Source organism: Ovis aries, chromosome X (assembly GCF_016772045.2).
Source record: "Ovis aries strain OAR_USU_Benz2616 breed Rambouillet chromosome X, ARS-UI_Ramb_v3.0, whole genome shotgun sequence".
Taxonomy (NCBI): Eukaryota; Metazoa; Chordata; class Mammalia; order Artiodactyla; family Bovidae; genus Ovis; species Ovis aries.
In genome coordinates this window covers 129,508,095-129,518,346 of record NC_056080.1, presented here as the reverse complement: position 1 = coordinate 129,518,346, position 10,252 = coordinate 129,508,095, and positions in this window count along the sequence as shown.

The following is a 10,252-nucleotide window of genomic DNA, read 5'->3' as shown; positions in this document are numbered from 1 at the left end:
TCTTGGTCTGCAGAGTGAAGAGTGGGAATACAACGGAGAGTAATATATAAGAAATCTAGAAAGAAAGTGAGATAATGGGATTTTCTTGGGGGTGTGTGTGTGTGAAGATGGGAAGGGGAAGTGAGTGATTCTGATTATTCATTTCAGTGGACGATTGTGGGGAAAAGGGCACCTTGTGTGCAATTGTGATCTTAATGGTGTGGTTTACTGTGAAGACAAAATTAGGGAAGGCCTTCACTGCTTAATCAACAAATGATAAGCATCATGGAGAATAGTATTGCTAGGGAAAAAAAAAAAAAACTCATTCAAACTCTTTTCTCAGTTACCTGTGCTATGAAATTGATTTTAATTGTCGATCCAAACACTGCAGAGGAATATCTCAATCAAAATTTTATAGAAAAATATCTATTCCAGATTCTCATCTACATGATAAAAACGTAATCTTCTAACTGAATGATCTACTCTAATTTGATCAAGTAATCTGTTTCTTTTCTTACCCAGGCTTTACTCTTCTACTTTTAAAAACCACAACTTTGGTGATATAGCCCTCTGGCTCTGAATCAGCCAATCACAGATGCACACCAGTGAGCCGCAGCCACTGGTCTGAAGTACAACTCATTTGTCAGGACCTATCACGTGAACTCCAGGAGCTGGTGATGGACAGGGAGGCCTGGCGTGCTGTGATTCATGGGTTTGCAAAGAGTCGGACACGACTGAGCGACTGAACTGAACTGAACTCAATCAAGTACGTGCCTTCCTAGATGTTCAGCCTTGGTAACAGAGAAGTTTTCGGAAGTGATTGTTTGCCTGCTCTTTCCTTTGTTGCTTGCTTCATTGTATGTTTCTAGTCGTGGAGATTTTAAAATATCATATTAGTTATCTGATGCTGATGTACAAGATGCCAGAGATCGATTTATTGAACAGTACATACGTAATGTCTCACACTTTTGGAGGCCAGGAATTCCAAAGAAGATATCAGTTCGTTATGTTCCTTCAGAGTGATGTGAAGGAACCATCTGTTCCAGTCCTCTCTCCTTGGCTTGTGGAGACAGCAGTGACCCTTTCCCTCCCCATATCTGTTCACAGTTTCCTCCCTATATGAGAGTCTCTGTGTCAGTATTTCCCATTTTTATATGGATGTGTGCTGTGCTTACAGCAACCCACTCCAGTATTCATGCCTGGAAAATCCCATGGACCGAGGAGCCTGGTGGGCTACAATCCATGGGGTCGCAAAGAGTCGGGCACGACTGAGTGACTTCTGTGTGTGTGTGCTGTGCTCAGTTGATCAGTTGTGTCTGACTCCCTGTGACCCCATGGACTGTAGCCCGCCAGGATCCTCTCTCCATGGAGATTCTCCAGGCAAGTATACTGGAGTGGGTTGACATGCCCTCCTCCAGGGGATCTTCCCAATCCAGGGATCGAATCCAGCTCTCCCACATTGCAGGTGGATTCTTTATCATCTGAGCCATCAGGGAAGCCCTTTTATATGGGTACAGGTCATTTTGGATTAAGGAGCATCATAATGAACCCAGTCAAACTTGAATCCTCCAGTATAAATCCGATTTTTGTATGCATGTATCACATATCAGGTTTATCATTATCACATACATACATACATATGTACATAGTACTAAACAAATGTCAGACTTTAGAGCATCACCACAGATGTATTAGGGAATAAGAATTCAACCCAGAAAAGACAAGGATTTTGAGTTATAGGTGGACATAGCTGTTGAGTTTTCCATTGTATTGAAACCATTTCTTTTTTTTTTTTTTCACAGATAAATGCTGGCATGATGCTTACTAGGTGGTATAGTTACAATTTTTAATTCTTCAAACACATATAAACATAGAATATTGATGGAAAGTCTTACTTAAACTCACTTTTTGATAAAGCAGGCATCCAAATTCCTGAGCAACCTGTGATAAACTTAAATTTTTCATAATAGTGTATCATTTAGCAATTGTTGCATTGTAAATTACCTCAGAACTTAGTGGATTAAACCAGCAATTATTTATGATTTTTCATGTATCTATAAGTCTGATATGTGTCAGGATATTTTGTGTGTGTGTCTCCCTCTGTTTTTCATGGTCCTTTGTACACTTTATACCACATTGCTTCAAAATTAGTAGTGCATAAGACTCTTCTCTGGGTTTTAAAATTTATGCATGATTATAAGTAATGGTTTGTACATACTCATATAATAATAATGATAAAGATAACATTGGTAAGCACTTAAGGGAAAATAAGGTCATTCCTCTCCTGCAATTTCCTCAACTATCTCAACAGTGAATAATTTTATTCAGTTTTTAAAAGTTTCTGACATTACCCTCTCTGTGAAGAGAGAAGATACTATTTCATTTTAGCCCTTATAAATGCATTCTGGTTTGCTTTAAGCACCAATGTTTATTCAGTTATGTTTGGTATTCATTTCGTACTTGTAAAACAAGTCAAAATCTTCCCTATTTATTAAGATGTCAAAACCTGAAAAGGAAGTCACTCTCAGCCAAATGACAGGCAAAATATGGACAGCCTACAGAAACCAACACTGTTCTTCAGGTCCCGAGATAAGGGACAGCATCATCCTGGAGAGAAAAAACAGAAAGTCTTTTAAAAAAATTCGGAAACCCACAAACTCAAGAGAAAGAACTGGGCAAGGCAGGATACTAGAAAATGCTTAACCACTCAGGGTTGTGTGGCTACAGATGAAGCCTGATCAAGGATGGCTATAAAGGTCTTTTTTTTTTTTTGCTCTAATGTAGAATTCTAATCAGCTACCACCCCTGAAAAACTGTCCTATGAATAATTAGACTTTTAAATAAAGAAACCCCCTGATACAGATCATTTTTATTTTGTGTATGATGAGATTCTTATGAAAATATTTGATGAATTGATTTGAAAGGAGACCAAGAAGAAGTAACACCAAATCACCTGCAGGTAAATGTGTCTGTGTAGTACCTCAGGATCATCTTACACACCTGGAACAAAATTTCCAATGACGCAGAGAGATGATATGGGGAGGAAGGTGGGGGGTGGGGGTTCAGGATTGGGAACATGTGTACACCTGAGGTGGATTCATGTTGATGTATGGCAAAACCAATACAGCATTGTAAAGTAAAATACAAGAAAAAGAAGAGCTCTTGGTAAAGCCTTGTACATCGTCAAAGACAGCGCCATGGGCCAGTTTGAAAACACAGCACTTTTAATAAGTCGTTTATTTTCTATCATGGTCATTGTCCTTACTTCAAATTCCCAGTGCTTTCCCATAGAAAATCTCTTCCAAAGTTTAGCTTTCCAAACCAGTTCTTGCAAACTGATTTCAGACATATTGTATTCTGTGAGAAGTCATTTAAAGAAACCTACAACACTACAATATACGTAATTGTGCTTGCATGTTGTTTATCTGTAAACTCAGAAATCAAGCAGGAGCATTACTAAACAATGTTTAAAAGGCACTAAAATTATATTGTGGAGTAAAGACTGGGAGTCCAAAGATGAATAACACACAGGAAATCTAAGAAAGAGAGGATCAATGAGATTTGATGTTGAAGAGGATTACTGATCTCAGAAGGTGATTAAAGAGAAAGGGCACCTACCTAGTGAACAATCATGATCTAACAGCGTGATTTACTGAAATGATAAACTAAGGGAAAGGAATTTACTGATTTAATAACAAATGGAAAGCAATAATTTGGAGAAAGTAGTTTTACTAGGACAAATATACCCCATTCAAACTTGTTAAACATTACTTGTGTCAGGGAAATAATTTGGAAACAGAACTGAGGACCCAAACACAGTACAGAAATAAAGCAAAATGTTCAAGAACAATACCTATACCAGGTGAAGTTACTATTCTAACTGGTTCAGATTAAGTTTATTTAGTTTTTTTCCCAAGAAAGAGTACATCCTCCTGCTTTTGAAAAATGGAAGCCTTCTTGACATGCAGCATGGCATAGTGAGGCTGCTCGAAGTGTCCAACAAGAGAAGCCCAAGCAACACTCAGAATTGGCTCAGCCAATGAAAAGTCTGCACTTCCTGAGGCACATCCATGGACTCAAAAGTGTCAACAATTGTTCTGGACTGAAGCAAAAGGAGTCTTCCAGGGACGTGCAGTTTTTGCAATTGAAGTGGGAAAGGGATTTGATTACTTGCCATTGAAAATTATTAAAATAATTGCCCCTGCCTGGGTCCTGTTTTCCTTTTCTAGCTATACAAATGTTGAAGTATTTTTTGTTCTCCTTCAAGGAATCAACCTGACAAAAATAGAACCCACTAGGTTGTCTTGGCAGAAATAAATCACACTCAGCTTTCAAGACACAGGCGGGCCAAGGAAATGTGCAGGTCCTGGTACCTATCCATTGTTTCCCCCATTTTACTGTCACACCTGGATGAGAGGAGAATGAATGTGAGCTAGGAAAAGTAACTTTGAAAAAACTGTTCATTTATGGTTTCTCCAGATTGTAAGGAAGTTTAAAAAGTAGAATCATTGGCATACATTAATGGAACAGGAAAGCATCCCAGGTCCCTGTTAGCAGGTCATGAACCCAGTCCTTGGTATCCGGCATTGTGATAAGGCCAGTCTTGCTTCTCATGGCCTCTGCTGTTAGGCTTCTTCTGAAATCTTAAGAGCTGTCCATAATGTAACTCCCGTGCTCCCAACATCTTCCTACAGAAGGATAGTGGAGAACAACGTCAGATCTTGGGTACTGAAGTTATATACTATTTGGCTTTGGAAAAACATGATACTTATCCAGGCATTTTACATGCACCATTGGCAAGTTGGTTTTAAGGGCGAATCATGTTCATAAGTTCTGTGCAGTTTATATCAGTTGTATTAGCATAGTCAATTGTATTACTACTGGGAACTCAATGACTTTTTCTAGATGGGATATACCCAGAGTAGTGAAGGGCATTATACAAAGTCACATAGCTACTAACTAGATTTGACTTCAGGAACCTGCATGATTTCTGGAATCTCACTCCAATGTCATATCACCCTTTCATTGATAGAGCATATCTGAGACTCCTAGAAACCATCCTTCTCTGAATTATGCTACTTGACAGAAAATAGTTTAAAATAAAAGGAAATGCAACCTAGATTTGCTTCTCTTACCACCATCTCTACCTCCAGCATGGGATGCCAGACATTGAGTGTTATTTCTGCTTCTCTCACACCCTAAGTTCTTTCCATGACTGCACATCTACCCCATACACTCTGTGAATATGTAGTACTGTAGGCATGATAGAGGTATGGACTGCAATTGAAGTGTCTGTAGTTTGGAAATTCTTGCAAAAAGAGGACAAAGATGAGTATGGGCAAACTTTGTGACCTCAAGACAGGAAAATAAGATATTGGTACCAGATTCTGGTGAAGCTTCTTTCACCTAGTACACACACAAGACATCATCCATTCTGTCTTTATGTGCATCTGTGTGTCTGTGTGTCTATGTCCAGCTACCCATGAGTAAGGAGAGGGTGTGTAGAACAGCTGAAAATTCCATACTTCCTCAGGGTAAAAGATCTTCAGAGGGATGGGCTGATGGGCTGAGTCACCTCACTAGGGCAATTCAAGTGAAAACTATTCCAGAAATTACCACTCTGGACCAGGGACCCAGGGACTTTGATACATGGATATGCCCATCATGAGGCAACAAGCAGCATCTCAAGAAATGTGTGTACATGGCACTGTATATCAGGTTCAGGAAGGCCCCTTATTCCTTGGCCTTCCAAACACTGATTGGTCCTGTCTTTTTTCCTTGGTCTTGACTCTTGGAAGGCATGTAATTTCTTTGACCGATGGAACATGGTGGAAATGATGTTATAGAAGTTACAGATATAATCTTTAAGAGGACAGATGCATTCTTCCTTGTTTGTTAAGAGCTCTGAGCTTCCATGTAAGAAGTCACCTATCCTGCTGGAGACACCATATGAAAATGCTTCAAGACTCAGTGGAGCAGTACAGGTGCCCTCCTGAGTGTTGCAAGCAGCACTGTCGAGGCAATGGGCAGGTGAGTGTCAGTTGTCCTGAACCTTGCAGAGTACTTTAGAAATTGGCTGAACACTGCAGTTTGATCTATTTTAGATTATACTTTTCAAGTTCTACTTCTTATTAGGACACTATTTGGAATAGATTGATGAAAAACTTCTGATTCCAAACAGATATATTGATAAGTACTTGAAAATTTATATAAGCATTATACCAAAGTGCTTGTATGAACTGAAAAAGAGACAGATTAATATGTAACTGTAACCTTTGTACCAACATTAGCCCCTTGAGTGAAAACAACCTCAGTGAAAATCTAGCCTCTTTAGTACAAAGAGTGTGAGATGACAAGGAAACTGATACCTTTATACCTTCAGTCTGATGGGAGTAATAAGGCTTCTTTGAGAAATTGAAATCACAGTTCTGAGAATTTGCAATCACATCTCTGCCCTCATTTAGTTTTGGAGTTCCAATTGACACTATCAATATGGTTCAAGGAATTCTGGTGGAAATCCAGATATGGGGCACATGCAAGTCAAATCCTTTCTGGAGGAACCCACCCGTAACTGAGGCTTTGAGATGGTTCCCACAGATAAAGCCCTCCCAAAGAAAGTGAAACTCGCTCAATCATCATGTCTGACTCTTTGCAACCCCATGGATTATACAGTCTGTGGAATTCTCCAGGCCAGAATACTGGAGTGGATAATCATTCCCTTCTCCAGGGGATCTTCCCGACCTAGGAATCAAACCAGAGTCTCCTGCATTGCAGGTGGATTCTTTACCAGCTGAGCTACCAGGGAAGCCCTCCCAAACAAGCTCATAATAAGAAACACAAACATATGTCCTTCCAAAGAATTACTGTCAAGTACAAACGAGAGGATATAAACCATCAAAAGGAAGAGGCAACCAAATAATGCAAAGAATCAAATAAAATTCCTGAAAGTGGAAAATGGAACCCTTGAAGGAAAAGGTTATTATCATTTAAAATAACCAATTAGACACACCTGAAAGTAGAATTATCTACTAAAAACAAGTGAAAGAAATTCTGGAGAATGTTTCCTGGAAGGATAAGAAATAATGGTTAAAGAAAGTTCAACAGACAAAAGATGTAGACCAAAAACACAAAATGTACATCTTATGGGAGTCTGTGAAGTAAATACTGGGGAATCAATGATATTCTAAGAAGAAACACCTGGTAATTCTCTAGAATGGATGATAACCTTGATACCTTAGATTCTAGACACACATTTAGAGACATCATACGAAAGATGCAAAGCAATAAAAACACTGGTAAACAAAATGCACATAATGTAGACTCTACCCCCTAGCTGTGATGGATTGCTGTCTGCTGTGCTCCTCAAATAACCTGGACACATCTCTGTCACAACATTTAATACATTATAAATATCTGTTGAAAGTATCTGCTTCCTCGCTCTACGCACTAACCAGTTTGCAGACCATCACCTTGCCGGGAGCCAGTGTGAGGAATCCCGCCCATGGCAAAGGTCATGAGGAAGGAAACCAGACAGATGCAAAGGCGTGATCTGGCTTCAGCGGTTCCCCCTGGGTTTTCCTGAACATCTACCCCCAAAAACCAGAGTCTGCCTGCCTTATTGTACTGTGTTTTCCACTCTTCTGCCTCTGAAAGGAATTAACTTAGGGCTCCAGTTAACAGTCCCCTGCATATAAAAAGAATGTCTCAGCTTAAACCCCTCTGACAGCTTTCTAACTTACCTGACTGGTCTGCCCGGACTTTTACAACTTGTGAATTGTTTACAGCCCCCCAACCACAAGAGGCACAAAGCTTAAAGCATCTTAAAGATACAGAGCCTTTTCTAAAGAGCTACAAATTATATTGGCGATGGGTTTCACTGTTGAGTCAATGACTGCTGCCAGGCCTCCATATTCTTTATCTTTTAGGCACCTGAAGGATATTAATCAATGTAATTGGGATATAGAAAAAGGAATATAGTAGTTTTGATGTTAGCAACACTAGACTTTTGAGTTAATTACTTTTCTCTTTGTTATAAGTCACTGTACTTCTTTCATTGTTATAAATTGTCGTGTCCTTGCTATGTAAGAATGTAACTTTATTTAGTGCTTTCTGACAGTGGCACCAAACTTTGGGAAGAACAACACAAATAAGTTCTCTGGTTGACAGACCCTTATCAGAAAAGGGCCGTAAAATGTTAATTGGCCTTCTGGCCAGACGATGATGTAAATCACCTAAGACTTGTGTATACAACTAAGTATGCAGAGAGAAAGCCTGGTCTCGATAAGAGTCAGGGATGCTGATGCTGCATAAGTTTGTATTATCCATTGATCTCTATGTAAAATCAAAAGTATATAAGGCCTTTCCATACAATAGAGGCTGGGCCAGTCACTGGAAAGACTGGTTTCCCCTGTGTCTTCTTTTCTTACTCTATTTTCAGGCTGAAATCCCATCTGGGGCGTGGAAGCTCGCCATGTCTACTTACTTGCCCTGGCTTCTAAGACCCATGAGAGAGGGAGCCCAAGGCGGGGCACCCTCCGCTATTCAAACGGGCGCCGGTGGTCTAACGTAGATGGTGCAAATCTCTTGTCCTGAGGTTTTATTAGTTCTCCACCTAAACCAAGTTATTCAGCCTCTTTTCTCTACTAATTTTCCTACTATACTATTTCTTCCTAATCTCTTTTTATATTTCTAAATAAACAAGTTTTTCCTCACCACACTGTCCCTGCTTTGAATTACCCTGGATCCACCAGGGCTGGACCCCAGCAAGTACGCATTTGTGACTCCCAGAAGCTTATCAGTGCCTGATATCATAGGTAGTCAGTAAATGTTTGTTGAATAAATGAAAGCAGGCTGACTATAACCCTACCATGAAATTTCCTGACTCTTTCTGAGGATAGCAGGACTAAAATACCACTGATGGAGAACTGCAAATTACTTGGAAGTGACAATACCAATTTTTCTTGTTCTGTTTTCTCTGTACAAATAAGCAGTTACCAATTTTTATCCTGTTGCCCAGAACAATGAAGAAAATAATACTGCAACATATTCTACAGTTTACATGGGTGATGTCACACATATTTGACAGCTTTCAGTCAAATTGCCTTTCTGACAGTTGGCCTTTGCCCGGTTCTAGGAAGTTGGGAGGGGGCACATGATAACACTTCTAATGGATCTCTAAAACCCTTGGAGGATAGTGCTGTTTATGTTGCTAATGAAGAACAGATCCATCAGTGGAATGCTGAGTCAACTGCCATGCCTCATGCAGTTCAGGACACAGGTGTGCCATGATCAGAGCTTAGACCTCCATGACACAAGTGCCCAGTTTCTTGTTCCTTGTACCCTGAGGCCTCCCTAAGTGGGTCCCAGCGGAGGCTACTGTGAAGAGAAGCAGAGAATAAGTAGGATGCTCCTGAGCCTGGCCAGTCGAGGCAAGGGAGAGTCTGGGTGTTCCCTGCTCCCTCACTGATGTTAATGCCTGGAAGCCAAGGTAAGAGGAGAGCTGGAACTACAACTCAACCAGGGATGGGCTCTTCCCTGTGTCTGAGAGTGTGAGGCCTCTGGAACATCTGGTGGGCCCAATGAGACAGTTCATAAACCCCTAAAGCACTCACCTGTAGAAGACCTGCCTCTATCGGCTGGGCAAGACCTAGCTGAGCACACTCCCACCACTCTGATTCCCTCAGGTCAAGGGCTGGAAGTGTGGGCACTGTGTTTTTCCAAGGACTACCAGCCTTCTCGCATGTGAGGTCATTATCATGGGCACTCAGGCCAGTGTCAAGGCATAGAAATTTGGAGTCCACCAAATGAAATGTCAAATCCCCTCTGCTCTCTTCATCACTGCACCTGATGCAAGAGTGCAGCAGAGGTTAACTCCACCCCTAATCATACACTCCAGGCTTGTAAACTGTCTTTGTTTTTACCGAAGACCTGTTGGAAGGAAATGCCCTGCCTTGACTGCAAGGGATTGTGACACTTTTCAGGCTAATAGTCCTCTTCAATGGACATTTGTTTAACCACTGTTTGTTTAACACGTTCTCTTGATAATGGCCAGTGGGTAGGTTCTCCACACCTGATTTTTGGAATCTTGGGACCACCATGGAATTCCCTGGGGTTTACCTTGACTCATCAACCCATCTCTCTTTTCTGGCCCAATGGCAATATATCCTTTTCACTAAACTTGGGGACCCACTGAATCCAAATACCTTTATTAACTAAAGAGTATTTGTCAAGCAGCCTCCCTTGACAAAATCCAAGAAAGGATGCAGGTGTCCCT